Raw genomic sequence first — 16775 nt, 5'->3', positions numbered from 1 at the left:
GAGGGGGTATCCTTTTGCAAACTTGTAGAGTGGGGTGTTGTGGGTAATTTGTTTTATTGTCTTAAAGATTTTTTGTCAGAAACGTTACCTGAAAGTAAGAGTGAGGGTTACCTCAGGGAAGCGTCCTTAGTCCAACACTCTTTAATGTAGCTGTAAACGGTCTACTAGAACAAGTTCCTGTTGGGGGTGCATGGTCTGGCCTTTGCTGATGATTATGCAATAATCTGTAGTAAGTCCACAGCTGTTGAAGCTTGTCAAATGATCCAGACTGCTATTAATGCTTCAACATCATGGGCCAGTGCTAAGGGTTCAAATTTTTCACCAGAAAAAAACCAAAGCTATACGATTTTTGGTCGATTAAGAAGAGTGGAAGAGATCCCTACGCTGTTTTTAAACGATTCGATTTTTACCTATGAAGTAGCATTAAGTATCTAGGTGTTACATTTGATAAAAAATTAACTTTTATTCAACATGTTAATGAAGTTGTATGTAACGTGAAGCTTCGACTTAATATTCTTAAAGTTGTAGCTAATTTTAACTGGGGGGCAGATCGAATTACCCTTTTGAGGATGTACCAGGTTTTAGCCTAAGCAAAATTGATTATGGTTGCCAAGTTTATGGTTGCGTGCAAGACAACACTGCAGAAATTAGATGTTGTCCATAATATGGCTTTACGTATTTGTACGGGAGCCTATAGAACTTCACCAGTAGAAAGCCTATATATTGAGTCGGGTTTTCCCCCACTATTTATCCGTAGGGAGGAATTAGGCTTGAGAGCCATATCAAGAATACTTACGTCAAGCTAAACCCTAACTATAAGTTCGTTAGAGAACCAACTGACAGAGCCCAAATAGACCGAGACTGCCAAAGCCGCTTGAGGTCCGACTAGCAAGCTCTGCCAGGGAGGTGGGATTACTTCCCCCTGCAGTAGCTGAAATTTCGCCCTCAAAGTTTCCTCCTTGGAATAGACCATGCCTAGAAATCTGCCCAATTAGGGACAGCAGGAGCAACAGTTCTGGTGACTAGTTGAGGGCAAGTTTTTTGGACCATGCTTCCGAACATGGTAATTCTCATCATATATATACTGATGGCTCGAAGGGTTCTGATGGTGTTGGTTGCTCTGTAGTGACTAGTGGTAATATCATTAAAAAGAAGCTTCCTTCTATTCTTCTGTTTTTACAGCTGAACTGCTGGCAGTTTTGACTGCTCTAAAATTATATTTTTTATAGTTCTTGTACTAACAAGGTTTTTACCATTTTTACCGACTCTTTGAGTGTTTTATCTTCTCTAAAAGCTAGTCTCTTGCCACCCTTTAGTGCAAGAAGTACAAGATTGGTTTTATCTTTTCATTAATAGAAGATTTTCTGTTAGGTTTTGTTGGGCTCCGTCCCATGTTGGAATTGTGGGAATGAGCGAGCCGACGCTGCTGCTAAGGCTGCAACTAGGCTTAGGCACATTTCCAACATGGGCGTCCCTGTATCTGATTTTAAAAGTACCATTCGATTTTATTGTAGAGACCAGTGGGCAGGCCCACTGGTCTACTTTAGATAATAATCTTAAATTGAAAAATCGATTAGGCCTTCTGTTCATCCTTGGCCTCATAGCCGGATGGATAGAAGGTCTGAGATAGTTTTAGCTAGATTACGTATTGGCCACACTAAATATACTCACGGGTATCTAATGATGAGTGGAGTGGATAGGCAGGTTCCTCGCTGTTCCACTTGTCATGTGGATTTTGACTGTGGTGCTATTTTGGTGGAGTGCCCTCTTTTTGAAAACAATCGTAGAGCTTGTTTGCTGGCAAGTAAGTCTCTTGGCGATATTTTAGGTGAAGGTGCTCAGGCAGAGCAAATTATGACATTTTAAAAAAATATTGGTCTTTTTTATGAATTGTAATTTTCTCTTAATGTTTTAGGTTCTTGTTGGTTTTATGAATGAATGATTTGTATGTTAGATCGGTTGTGTATGTTTGTTTGTACGACAGTGACTTTTATTCTTAAAGATAAATATGCTCTGAATGGCCCCTCGGCTCCGGCGCTTGGCTATGTGCCAAAAATTTTATAATCTAATCTAATCTAATATTGTTTTGTTCCGTCACTATTTTACTTTTGTTTATCATATATATCACTCTAATCATCCACTAAACTTGATTTGTTTTCTACTGGGTGTAATCGTCCTGGGCATCTTGACTGACTACTGACTAAGGGTTCAATAGCTTTTTTAAAGAAAGGACTTGATGGATGGTCAATGAAATAAGAAGGATAGAAGGTATGATCCCCAATAACAAGGTATTTAAGTAATTTGGGAAACTGATGGTTTGTAAATGAAACCAGACAGATGGATGGTATAATTACATTAAGAGGTATTCAGTATTTAGATAATTACACAGGCAGCGTATTGTCCTAGTAGCAAAGGGTCCTAGTAACGAGCTGTCCAGTAGTGAATGTCCGGTAACGAAATGTCCAGGTACGAACGGTCCAGTAGCGAACTGTCCAAGACACCATACCATACATATATACTACACACATATACAATATATAACGTTATGTAAAGTCCACAATGAAATCCGTTCACAAAACATATATACGTATTATATATACAAGCACAGAGCTTCCAGCTTTCGTCCAACTGCTGTGGACTTGATCACTAAAATGAAGTATAATATACAATTCAATTAACAAGGTAAAGCGGGAAACCATAAAATAAATATTACAATTTAATTAACAAAAGGCGAAAAACGATGAAATTTTTTTTACAGAAAGTAAACCTATTTAAACCGGTTGTTGGGCCCTTCAATTCTTAAGTTCTTCCAGACTTTCTTGGCGGAAGAACTGGAGCCTTTAGCTCAAGTGCCAACCGTGATTTAGTTGTAAATTATGACTTAGAATCAACTATGTAGTATATTTCTAAAATTATGAATACCAGCACATTTACAAATTTCTTACTTATATCATTTTCATCAATGCCCAAGTTCCCATTTATGGTGTTATTTAACTAAGTGAGGGGAGTCTTCAATGCATCATCTGGTGGATCAGTCTAAGCAATTAATATACAACGGGAAAATGTTTAAGATTTATTCCATGATCCCTTTCTCAGGAGTGCCTCGCTATAGAGCTATACCTAATTATCCCACAATTTACGTGCTGAAATGTATTCATTTTTGCGTTTACCAAACGAACGACCATTTTCACCGATTTAGCAAGAATCCCAATCCAAGCAACCAATAGCATAAACATCAATATCTTCAGACAATTTTACAGGGTTGTTTTTATGATTTCTCTCCCGACTGTGTTATGGGGTACTGGAATACAATATTGTACCCTTGTGTTTTCTATATTTAATTTTTGATATATATTATTTAAGCATCTTGTTGAAAGGGAGTGAAAGTGAGTTTTGAAATAACGGCTGTTCCAATCTTTCCCTTCGGTGATAATACTTCTTCCCAGCTCTAGAGGGACAATTTTCCATAAAATACCTGGGGTAACAAAATTAATGAAAACTTTAAACAACTTTGTATTCTTTAAAATGCAGTATTGGCGGCATAAAGGTTCTCGAAACGGCGGTTACCTAATAAGGAATCTAAAATATTAAATACAATTTTTCTATTAATTTTTCATGTGCTTCTGAAGAATTGGACATTCATTTCCATGTAATATTTGGGTTTACCCTTAACCCTCCTCGTCTAATAATATAAGGCCACCCACAAGGTATGTTGGAGAAGGTCAGGAATCGAATATACTAAGCCAAAGGCCAATCGCTGGAATCTATGAGGTCATTCAGCATTGGAAGGGAAATTAGAGTAGGTAAGTTTGAAGGTGTAACAGGAATGAAAACCTCGTAGTCGCACTATTGAAACAACTGTTAGGAGGAGGACGACAGGAAGAGAATGTGAAAGGAGGTACAGTAAAAGGAATAAACGAGGTTGCAGTTAGGGGTCGAAAGGCCACTGCAAATAACCTGTAGTAATGATTGCAGGTTGCACTGACGGCAATACCCTCTGGGTTGAAAGAAGTAAGACAAAAATAAGTGTGGGGCAGAGAGCACTATGTACTGTATCTATGATTTACAGCACACCCGGAGTTGGGTTAAGTAATGTGAGGACCAGGGGGGGGGGGGAAGTAGCTACTCCCCTCTAACATCAGGGGCCTGATAGGACCCATTAACACCTATGATAATGTAATTTACGAAAGATCGATAAGGTTACGATGCATCCCAGCATTTCCATCGATGCATGGTTACTTACTACTTCAATTTAGGTGAGGGGTTCACCCCCATTTCTACTGGTTATTTCCAGGTGTTCAAGGAAAGCTAGGTTAGGATGCATCAGTCTTTTACTAATTTCTATTTTCACCCACCCAAGCACCTCCAAGGATTCCCAAACTAGTAGTCGTTCCCTCCTTTTTAAAGGGCATTTCCATGCATTTCCAACAAATATCTCAATGCAATTTCCAACAAGATTTCCATGCATTTCCAAACCACAGATTTCCATGCATTTCAATAAGATTTTCATGCATTTCCAACAAAGAAGAGTTATGAATTAAACAAAATCACATCTGCAATGATCTGCAAAACTTATTTTTTCTTATTTCTGTTGCATAACTGGTCTAAATGAAACATTTCCAATTATGGTGAAAACCCGCTTAAACAGAAAAGAGCGCTCTTTCCCCCAGAGGGTGTTCCACAATTTTTTTTTTTTTTTTTTTTTTTTTGGTTTTTTTTTTTTTTTTTTTTTTTTTTTTTTGAGACTGTGAACCCCTTCTTCTTACAGAATACAGATCGTTTGACTTTTTCATCAAAAATAAAAAAGGTAAACCTGTATACTTGACTGAAAAAGACATAAACGAGAATTTCACGTTAGGTTCCATGGCGGTGTCATTCCTCTTCCTCTCTCTCTCTCTCTCTCTCTCTCTCTCTCTCTCTCTCTCTCTCTCTCTCTCTCTCTCTCTCTCAAACACAGAAACAAAAAGGAAACGGTGCTGCAGATCTACACATCAATTAATTGACACCTCATCTTGAAATATGCAGTATAATTTTGGTCAGCACACTAAGAAGACAAATAGATTAGAAGGTGGGGTACAAGCAAGAACCAAAAAGTTAATTCCATCTATCAGGCAAATACGTTACCAAAGACGACTAGGGAGCCTGAACATGAATGGCTTAGAAACACGACGATTGCGAGGTACAACTAATAGAAAGATTCAAAATACTGAAAGGCATAACAAAAGTAGACAGTAACCTACGTACGTTAAATGAAAACCAGACAAGAAATGATTGATGGAAACTAGAGCTAAACAGATACAACGCATCCCATTGTGGGAATTTCGCTACATACAAGATATTTAAAACATGGAATAAACTGTCACAAGAAGTTGTAAACTACAACAGTGTGGAAGAGTTTAAAAGAAAACTAGACAAAATTTTTAGGACACGTAAATGAACATTAAAACCTGCTACTACAGATAGTGAGCAAACGATCTCCTCGGATGGAAAAAAAAAAAGTCTTTTGTTTGTTTGTTTGTTTGGTGTTTTTACGTTGCAAGGAACCAGTGGTTATTCAGCAACGGTACCAACGGCTTTACTTGACTTCCGAACCACGTCGAGAGTGAACTTCCCGGCCACTGAGGTGGCAGATTAAGACCATACTGATCACGCCATTGAGGCGCTCAAAAAAAATCTAGACATCCTAATCCTTGTAACTCCTACTCTCTCTCTCTCTCTCTCTCTCTCTCTCTCTCTCTCTCTCTGTATGTATGTATGTATGTATATATTTAGGAGTTCATTCTTAAGGCCGACGACGTTTACAACTACCTTCTTGCATTATAAAGGCTGAAAGAATGTATTCAGAAACTTAACTACACAATAAAATGTGCACATAAACAATTATTAAAGCACCAATAAAAAAATAATATAAAATAGTAGCTCAATTGAATTACGTAATACAACCCCCATGCAAGTATGAAAATTCGAGAGCTGCAGCTCTAGTGTAAGTGAATATGTATATATATATATATATATATATATATATATATATATATTATATATATATATATATATATCTATATATATATATATAGTTAACTTAGAACGAAAAACTCTCCATTCAGAGTGGGTGAGGAATCCGTCACAGAGAATCGAGTCAAAATTTTATCTGCGCCACTACCAAGGCGACTCACATTATTCAAAACTTCTTGCCTCTCTGTCTGTCAAAGTCAGGCATTTCTGTCGTTCCGGAACAGACCCTCCTCCACTATAAGTCTTAATGCCGACTATTATGGGGAGGGGGAATCAGATGGAAACATGGAGTAGAAATATGCAAATACACGGTAATCTGGTAAGAGATCCTTGGAAAATTTTAGGATGAAAGGAAAGATCAAGCTAGACTTCAGAGATGGAAAAGTCTGATCTGACACTGGATGTTTTAGGTCACCAGGACTGATGGAGTTGATGAAGGGAAAACTTTCTAAGCAAATACAGTTGCGTAGAAATGAAGTATTTGTGACAAAAATATCAAAGACGCATACTTGTCAAATACAAACTATCATACACAAACCTAGGTAAATCCTAGAACAGATAGAAACAGAAACCTATAGTACTCACAAAACATAGCTCGCCATGTAGCAGCACATATTAAAACTGGGCAACGAGGATCCGTAGAATTAAATACATAACGAAGTTGGTAGAGGCCTGCTGCCAACCAAAAGCCGATTGGTATGAACAGAGCCAAGCTCACTAGCAGACTCAATCGGCGACCAAACCTGTTCAGTACACAAATAAAAACTGGAACAATAAAAGGCTAAATTTATCACAGAATACTCATAATATGGCTATATGGTATGATTATAGATGTGAACATTAGACTGAATATCAAAATCAATAAAATCATGATGCTACTATAGTAGGTTCACATCACCTGTGCATCTAATGTCTAGGCCAGTCCCTTACGACGCTCCTGACTGACTGTTGGTTAAGCCAATCACAGATTGTCTCCATTGACTGTGTGTGCCATAGTGCACCTTATTTACACACAAGTGTTTTTGAATGACCCAAGTAATGACGAACCAACTGATTCCCCACAAGGATTTCAGAGACTGAGCAACTTTCTAACCATGTAACTGAACCACAGGCAGAATGACTAAGTGATGCAAACAATATAAGATTAATATGCGATTACTTACAAGAAGTAAAAGATTAAATGTGGATTAGCTAGATGCTGTCCTATAACTAGCTCACTGGACAATGAAAAGTCCATTCAGACATTTACGCTCGATTTCCGCAAACAGGCGACGAATATTAATACTGTATGTATGTGATACAAATAGCATCTCTCTTGACTCACTGGTTCATGTATGGTAAGAAAAGCTGTATTTTACTCGAGATGAGTTTGTCTCACAACAGTGTCTTATTTTATCAACACCAGGTTCCGTTACTTTTGCATTCCACGCATGCAAGAGAAGCAATATTTATGGTCTCGTTCAGAAATGGGACGTTCAGAACTTTAACTGCATTGCATTCACACAGCAACATACGTCTGAACATATTCCCTCAGATCATTGCCCAGCTCGATTCAAGTCAACCTGACATGTCCTCAAAAAGCTAACTTTCAAAACCTACTTGCTACTGACACTAGACTTCACACGTTACATTCCCCACAAAAACAGAAAAAAATGTTGACGGAATGAACGAACAAATCAAATTTATGGACACAAATGCATTACTGTAGAAAGTACAATTTTGTGGTCAGTGATTGTAATTTTTTTACAAGTCAGTTTTGTCACAATGCAGTGCTCAGATTCTAATCAATCCAACATTTTGGATAACCTGCAAGAACCCGTTTCGATAACGCCAAGGGAACTTACACTGTTAATTTTATTTTATTTAAATGTCTGCCTTAGATTACACAAGCTCTGAACAATAAATGGAAGATGTTACAATTCAAATGAGACGGCAAACATCAATTGAAAAAAGATTAAATCATATTTAAATTTTGTTACAAATATAAGTTCTATGTTTCCTGTAGACAATGTTTTAACATTTCTGGAATAAACACTTACAACCCCAGGTTTTAATCATGGTTTCAGAGTATGTATTTCTACCTTGTTTCATTCTTCTCGGAAAATTATCCAGCTTTATAAAATGGTAAGCTGCGCGTTCCCAATTTCTAAACTCAAACAGTCCAATCTGAAATGACCCTTTCAGAAAACAAGTTTGTTCAAACCTTCTAACCAGCGGTTCTAACCACCCAATTTTACTTCAATTTTAGTTATAACTGTCGTATTAGCAATTTTTTCTAAGATTAACTAATAACGCGCATCAAAAGGACTATGATACGGAACTGCAAAAACACCAAGTTTAGAACTGATCATGTTTAGTTTAAAAAGAAAACCTAACTGATATTTTCTGCATTACTTCATATCGATGACTGTCAAGATGTTTATGGACATTTATGATGTAAATAGTCTTTATATGTCCTGAGGCAGAAGAGGTAAAAATAAAGAAAAAAATAATAATCATAAACTTACTTACGCATCAATGATGAAACCTGTGAAAGGTGAAGTGAACAACCTGACGAAGAAACTGGCAGAGAAGGTGGTTGAATATAGGAATCTTCTGTTGCAGACGAGGTCCCACTGTGAAAGACGAAAGATGTCTGTGCTTAGCCCAAGGAGTTTAAGTCTGATTTAATGACTACGCTGTGGGAGTTACGAGTACTAACACTAATACTACTTTCACCGATAATAAATAATCCTTTTCCCAAGAAAGTATACCAGTGATGTTGCGATGTAAAAAAAAAAAAAAAAAAAAAAAAAAAAAAAAAAAAAAAAAAAAAAAAAAAGTTTTTTGATTGTATTTGCCATGAAATCACTATCTCCAATTTGGCAAAATTCACCAATTCCTAGTGCTACTTTGACATGGTTAATCAGAAAGATAATTTAAGCTCAGCTAACCGCTGACACTGCGTCTTTGCACCACTTGCCTTAGATCGTGGTTGTCATTACCGGTCATTTAATGTTAGAAGGCCAATCACACACTAGATTTGCAGTGAAGTCCGCTCACCATCCCAGGCCCGTTGTTAGATGTGACTGTGCTTCTGGTTTGGTCAGTTTACCACATACGCGTTCATCAATGTTAAGTTTACATCTTCTTTAGTTTTAGACAGAAAGGACTGGTAATTAAGCAGTTAGATTAAAACATATTTACTTAATAATGTTTTAGAAGTGTATTGTCTCTAAAGTAACTGTTCATCAGAAAAATTCAAGGTCATGTAGTATTACAATTCAGCATTACCTCAAAGCAGTCATTATTTTTTCAAAATGAAACCTGAGCCAATCTCCTTCAAGATGGTAATCAATAGCATAACATACACAACCTTTATCTTCGCTCAAACCCCGACCAAAATACTACATATACAAAACTACAGCAGGGCCTGAGAGCATCTGTCCAAGAATCAATCGGAAACGAAGGTGGTCTTTGACGTGTCAGGTTTCCGATTCGCTTTCTGAGAAAATTAATCAAAATTAGAAGCTTCTAGATATGAAAGAAATAGCAGTATTAAAGTAGTTTTATCATAAACTGGGTCCTCGGGCAAATGTCAAGGAATAAAAGCTTATGCTGAATAAAGGTACCCACTGAAATACCACTGCAGAACTGGAGTCCGTATACCAAAAAAAAAAAAAAAAAAAAAACTACGAGAGCGCTAAAACAACTACAAAGGAATCAAAACACTTGAAAATACTCTAATTTTTTACCATTTCAAGACTGATTGCCAGACTGATAAATTTCATTGATTAGTAAAACTGATGTGATGTTACAGCAGCACCGAAAAATTTGACCTAAAATTCGTTTTGACCAGTTACACACAAAGACATGATAACTCCAAATTTACGATGAACAGTAATACTCATCACTGGGGAAGTTTGTACTTTTTAGTTGACTAAAAAAGTAAACTGTTGACATGGCTATTCCTTCTTTCAGTACGCCCCCGCCCCCGGATCTTAAAAACTGCTGAGGCTAGAGAGCTGCAAACTGGTATATTGAACATCCCCCTCCAATCACCAAACAACAAATTGCAGCACCCCCTCCCCGCCCCCATCAGTGATTTTCATTTTACTGAAGGCTCAAGTTAGCACAACCGTGCGTCGAACAGCATAGGCCTCCACGGGCTGTGGTTGAAAACTTTCACAGGTCGCGGGCTGAGAGTTTCATAAAGAATTATTACTCTTTACAAGAAAACTCGACTGCACCGAAGACACTTCGGCGAATTTTTGACTTGTATTATCACCGAACATTTCTCGTTGTACTGAAGTCATTCACTTACCTCGGTCACAACCGTCGACGGGAAATCAGTCAAATTAAAGTCTCTCGTTTGGACACATTGATTTCCCTGTCGTCTATAGTCAGGGCATCCAATTGCCCCAGGCTCTCCTCGTACCCAAGTTCAGCAGCAGAGGAGTAATTGAGATTGCGCATAAGACATCCGTCGTACTTCCCCGTGGCATTGCTGGAAAAAAACATTACTATTTGGAAAGTAATATCTGTGCAGATGTTCTGGAAGCTTTTTGTCGTTCTAGCCTTCATCTACAATATCTCTTTTACAACAATAAAAATACATCCCACTCGCCAAAATGGGAATAGTTGTCATTTATCTTGTGTGTTCTTTTAGCATTCCAGAAACATCAGCTTATTCATAACTAGACCATTTACTTATCATCACTTAAACTTTTACGCATGAGAGACTCTTAGGACTTTCATTCTTAAAATGAATTAAATATATGACATAAAAACAGAAATACCCCCAAAGCCTCACATAAAAACGCGGACTTACTCAAAAGGAACGGCAAAACGAAGAATCTGAAGATCCGTCAGTTAGCATCGACTAACTCAGGGATGTGGCACCAGTGGTCTGGAGTGTCTCCTAAGAACTGGTAAGAGAGCGTCTGAAAGGGACTCACGAAGAATCTGACGAAGGAAGAAGGTTTGTATCTTAGCATAATACTGTACATCAGTGAGTGAGTTCATATAATGTACGTCTTTCAAGAACAACAAAATGTAGCAATAAGTGTAGGTAGGCTGTGACTTATATATATTTTCTTATACATGCAAATGTATAAATAATATAGACTGCTGATAAGGCCTGGTTGCTAGGATATGAAATGGCTACAGGTGTTAAGATTCCCTTCACTCGTTCTCTCCCTGATTACATAGTTTATTAATGGATGATGTTGTAATTGTTGGAGTTTTTTTTCTCTGCTGTTACTTTCTTTAGATCAGTGTTTCTTAAAGTGTGGTCCGCGGACCACGAATGTCCAAAGGGGTCCTCAGGATAATGTAGAGGAAGCGTTGCTGTCAAGTTCACTAAAATTTGTGTGCAAAATTGCAAAAATTAATAATGATGTGAAAGTTATTTTAGGTAAACCAAAATGTAACATTTATTTTTTTGATGATAAGCCATTAATAAATAATCAGTAGCAATTTTAGTACTATATATTATACCCTGAAAACATTTTTTAAACCCAAGAGGGAAGTTCTTTCATAATAAGGGTCCGCTACTTGAGACATTTAATAAAAAGGGATACCGCTGCACAGGAAAGTTAAGAAACGCTGCTTTAGATGAAACTGCTTTCTAGTGAAGGCATACAACACAATAAAAACAGACAAATAAAACAGCCCATTGTATATTATTCATGAAGAACAATTTATGGGCAGTTGTGAGTTTAAAGTGAGCTTCCTGATACATTAATTATGTTCACTTCCTTCCTTTGAATCTATTGAATTGAAGTGATTCCTTTATTCCAACTATGCGTCACGTACATACATAAATACATTACTTAATATCTACAAAAGACTTATAGAAAAGTATTGCATAAATTGGCTACACTTATAAAGTAATATCACATTATTAAAAAAAACTTTTTGATCTTTAGTAAATTGTATAATATAAACTCACTATAAACTAGTATTTTAATGGTTTAACTTTTGATGACTCACGCAAAAGAAATTCAATACTCCATTTTAAGAATGCTGTTTTGACACTCTCTCTCTCTCTCTCTCTCAAATAAAAAAAAATTCCAAACTGCTTTACAAAGACTATTATTTTTCCTACTTAGCCGAAGGAACACACTAACAGTATTTTTTTAAAAGTTCTTGAAATGTAGGAATACCCAATACAAGAAAACTAGTTATTTTTATAGTTATATAAATTTCTGGAAGGAAACTTGCCATAAAAAGGTTTTCACAGTTTAGTTTAAAATTTTTATTCTTTTATGTCGGCCTGAACGTCTGGTCATTTTAGAACCAAAGTTTCAAGTTAACAGTTTTTAACAAGTTTTAGTTCTCTTACTATTTATTTCTTTACTTCTGTTCTCTTTAGTAGAAAAATTATTTTTCCAAAACTACAGTAAAATAACACATAGTTTTTGGGGATAAAACACACCAATATCATATTAGTGGGTAGAGAAAGTATGGAAAACAGGTATTTTCTTCGGCTACAGATTTATGTATGACACTATACCCATATCCGAACTATACTCTGTTTTAATCCTATTTCGAATATTAACGGTGTAATTCGCATACAGTAAATTATTAAAACACTTTTCAGTTGCAAATGTACCTAAAATTTAGACATAACGTAACTATTTAAGCACGAGACGCAGTGTTGCCATGCGCGAACACCACAGGCGGATGGACAAATGGAAAAAAACAGAGTATAGAAAGGGCAATGGACGACTACAGATTCCATTAATGTAATTAGCTTAGTTACCAAAAGATTTCTCCCACCCATACTGGACGTATGAAACATATTTACCCAAATTCTCTGCATCACTTACGTTTTCTTTCACTGACAGCAACAAGATGATATTAAAAAAAAAAAAAATACACATCAGTGACAATACAAATAGAGCGTGCTAAAAAAAATACTCTCTGATTCATACCCAGCCCCTTTTCACAACACATGGTATTCATTCATCTTGTTCCCACGTAACAAATTCTACCAGTCAAAGGCCCGATAAGGAAAGCAGCCCAGTGCCGAAGAAACTGACAGATATATAACCAAACTTTAAAAGAGAAATAACATAAAAGAAAAAAAATGTACATAAATACTATAAAACTAACGAAAATAAAATAAATAAAATAAAGAAAGACAAAATACAGTATGAAGTAAGCCTCGTGTCTGCACGACAAAATAATATTTGCACAAACTTGGATATTCTGAAGTTTCAACGGCTTAATAACTGCACGACAGGAAGATCTTTCCCTAAATTTGCATAGGCAAGAATAAGGATCTACAAAATGGTATGACTTGAAGCGCGCAAATGAATAGACAAGACTACAAAATTGACTGCATATCTACTACTGAGTGGTGGAACACACACACACACACACACACACACACACACATATATATATATATATATATATATATATATATATATATATATATATATATATATATATATTTACATACCATACATAAATCATAAATACATACATACATATATCATATATATATATATATATATATATATATATATATATATACCATACATACATAAATACATAAATACATACATACATATATCATATATATATATATAGATATATAATATATATAATATATATAATATATATATATATATATATATATGTATATATATATATTATATATATATATATATATATATATTATATATATATATATATATATATATTTACATACATACATAAATACATAAATACATAATACATATATCATATATATATATATATATATATATATATATATATATATATATATATTTATATATATATATATATATATATATGTATGTATGTATTTATGTATTTATTATGTAGTAAATATATACATACATATATATATGTGTGTGTTGAACCTCTCCTCTCTGTATTTCCTTTTTACCCACTCCTTTTACTTCTTAATGAACAAATACAAATAAATGGAAAGTCCCAAGCTCGGTGTGCGACTGGGTTTTATACAATAGCGCATTATGCCTCTATATATGGTCAATAAATAGTAGGTGTTTAAACATGATGGTAACTAATTGTCAATTATGAATGAAATGTGAAGTGGCTACTGTTTGCAGATGATACTATTTGAACTAAGAAAAGTAAAGAGAAGTTTCAAAAGGACTGAAAGGTTTGTGTTGTTACAGAATGTTCAACAAACACGTTAGTTTGAAGAGCCGAGTGTTGTATACTGAAGCCAGAAATATCGAGCAATGATGTTTTTATTATCACCAATATTCATCGCCTGTGACAAGCAACCAAAGTGACAACCATTGGATATTTATTATCTAGTATATTGACAATAGGATCCAAAGTTTTATGTTTCCGTACAAGGTTACATTGCCCAATCGTTTATGTGCGTTGCTGAGAAGAAGGATCAGGTCTTCAATCAGCGTTTTCTTTTTATGGACTTTTTCTATTCTGAATCAAATAGGGCAGTATCACACCCTACGCGTCATTCATTCCTGCATGTTATAGCAATAGCACCACTTTCATCATGGAAGCTTAAATAATTGTTTTAAATCAAATGCTCTTTACACCAAATACCCTCAATACACTCCAAGGCATCCCCCACCAATTATTCAATAATCGCTTTCTCTAGTCTAAGCAAGTCACAACTTCTTTCCTTTGCTCCAACTTGAACCACAAACCTTCTCAATGCCTAAGGTCCTGCTGTTCTCCCATTGTCAATCTTCCTTTTTCTTACTCTGTCAATCTAAGTTTCTACCATACGCAATCCCGGTTACGTTTAATGATGTTATCCTTATAATTCTTACTCACCTTTCCCATTAGGAAACAAAATACTAATTCCAGTCATGCTTTGCACTCCATGGTCAATCACTCTAAAGCCCCGCCCACACGTCGAGCTTTGCCCGATGCGACGTCAGAAGTGGGAGGAGTCACAATCTTATCAGCTGTTTCTCCGCTTCTGACGTCACACTGAACAGAGTTCGTCGAGCAAAGCTCGACCGTGTGGACGAGAACCTCCCCACCCTCGTATCTCATGTGTAATCCCATGGAGATCAAATTGACCTACTTACATTTTTACAAGTCGAAATTAGCAAAGGAAATTGGGAATGATGTACAATATTACTGTTCTGTAATTTAAGAAAAAGGGATTTCCTAATGGATATGACTATCAGGTGGATAATTATGCACACAAACGGATGTATATTTACATAACTATTCATATATATCTCTGTTTATAGTTTTAGTGTACATGCATACTTGAGCTATGGATTTGCAAATATACTTCATCAAGAGATATGACTTTTGATATTAAGTATCTTCATACATGGCACAACATACAAAACTGGAGATAGATTATACAGATATTCAACAAACCACAAACTACATAAAACTAGAAAACCTGCGAAAATAAATAAATTACCTTACTATTAAAAAAAAAGAAAAAAGAGAGGCACTATACTCGGTTTTTTTCCATCTGTCCACCGCCTGTGGTGTTTGCGTATGGTAACACTGCGTCCCGGGCTTTGGATAGCTACATTCAGCTTACATTCAACAATAATAATAACATTCTATTTCGAATATTAACGGTCTAATTCGTGTACAGTAAATTATTCAAAAAAAACACTTTTTCAGTTGCAAATGTGAACCCAGATATCCTTTTATTTACCTAAAACTTGCACAGCGTAACTAACTATCTAAAGCCCGGGACGCAGTGTTACCATACGCAAACACCACAGGTGGGACAGATGGAAAAAAAAAAGAAGTTTAGTTAGCTTTCCACTGTTCCTCTAACAGGCAACAATGAAAGCTTGTAATACTTACATGTAGCACAAAGTAGGAAAACCAGATAGTTCCAGGGTCCACTAGTTCCTACCAGATCCAGGAAATATTGGAAAGAAATCGGTTCAGTATGGGAGACCTCGTCCTCTTTCCTCTTATCCATCCACAGTTGGAACCTCAATGGTACTCATTTCCATGTTACTATTCATCTCTTTTTTCCTTTCCCTCTCTGAAATAATAATAATATAATAATAATAATAATAATAATAATAATAATAATAATAAATTCGAGTCCCCTTTTCAACCGAACAATTTTTCCGAAAGCTTTCTATAAAAGATATAAAATTTATTTTTAAATATATTGTTACATATATATAAATGTGGCATGTTTGTCTCGAATAATAATCAATAATAATAATAATAATAACAATAATAATAATAATAATAATAACCACTCGTCGTAGCAGCAGCATGAGTAGTAGCAGTTAAATCAAATCATGGGTAAACAATCCATACATCCGAGAGTACATATAGCTGGCGACTTCAGTATCACTTGATTGACTACTTGACTAATATAAAGATAAAACACAGCATTTGCAGACAATCTTTTCCAGTTTAATCATCAACACTTTGCTGTGTCAAATCATAACTTGGAAACCAAACTACAATAAAATAGAACAGCCTCATCTCTTCTATATTTGATCAAGTTCACTTGATCCATCCCTTAATGATGGGAAACTTTTGAATACTTTTCTTAGCAAAATAAAGTGACTTCACAGGACCTAGACAATCTTTTGAGTAATGATGGTCTCCTGATGATTCTGAGTCACCTTTTTATCAGTTTTTCCAATTCCCTCGAGGGACTTTTGGAAAACCTTATTGCATATCCTCAAAGCATGAAGTTGCAAGGAGTGCGCTGCTGCACGATGCTGCTGGCGAACACTGTCTGACCAGGAAAGAGAGCCACAAGGGCAGCTCTTTCTCTCTCTCTCTCTCTCTCTCTC

General features: G+C 35.7%; 1 protein-coding gene and 1 long non-coding RNA gene across 2 annotated transcripts in view; both read right to left on the bottom strand.

Moving 5' to 3' along the window:
* Positions 1-16775, bottom strand: part of LOC135213277 (beta-alanine transporter-like) — a gene marked incomplete in the record, with an annotated part of 366068 nt that overhangs the window by 238973 nt on the left and 110320 nt on the right.
* Positions 6706-16775, bottom strand: part of LOC135212983 (uncharacterized) — a 77397-nt gene continuing 67327 nt past the window's right edge. The window contains exons 2-4 of the long non-coding RNA XR_010314046.1: positions 15814-16000; positions 8524-8627; positions 6706-6755 (exon numbers count right to left, since the gene is read on the bottom strand). This is a non-coding gene — a long non-coding RNA (uncharacterized LOC135212983). The remainder of the gene's footprint in view (positions 6756-8523; positions 8628-15813; positions 16001-16775) is intronic.

Source organism: Macrobrachium nipponense, chromosome 42, assembly GCF_015104395.2.
Source record: "Macrobrachium nipponense isolate FS-2020 chromosome 42, ASM1510439v2, whole genome shotgun sequence".
Lineage (NCBI taxonomy): Eukaryota > Metazoa > Arthropoda > Malacostraca > Decapoda > Palaemonidae > Macrobrachium > Macrobrachium nipponense.
The sequence above is the reverse complement of the archived record's forward strand: the minus strand, read 5'-3'. Positions and strand labels throughout refer to the sequence as shown.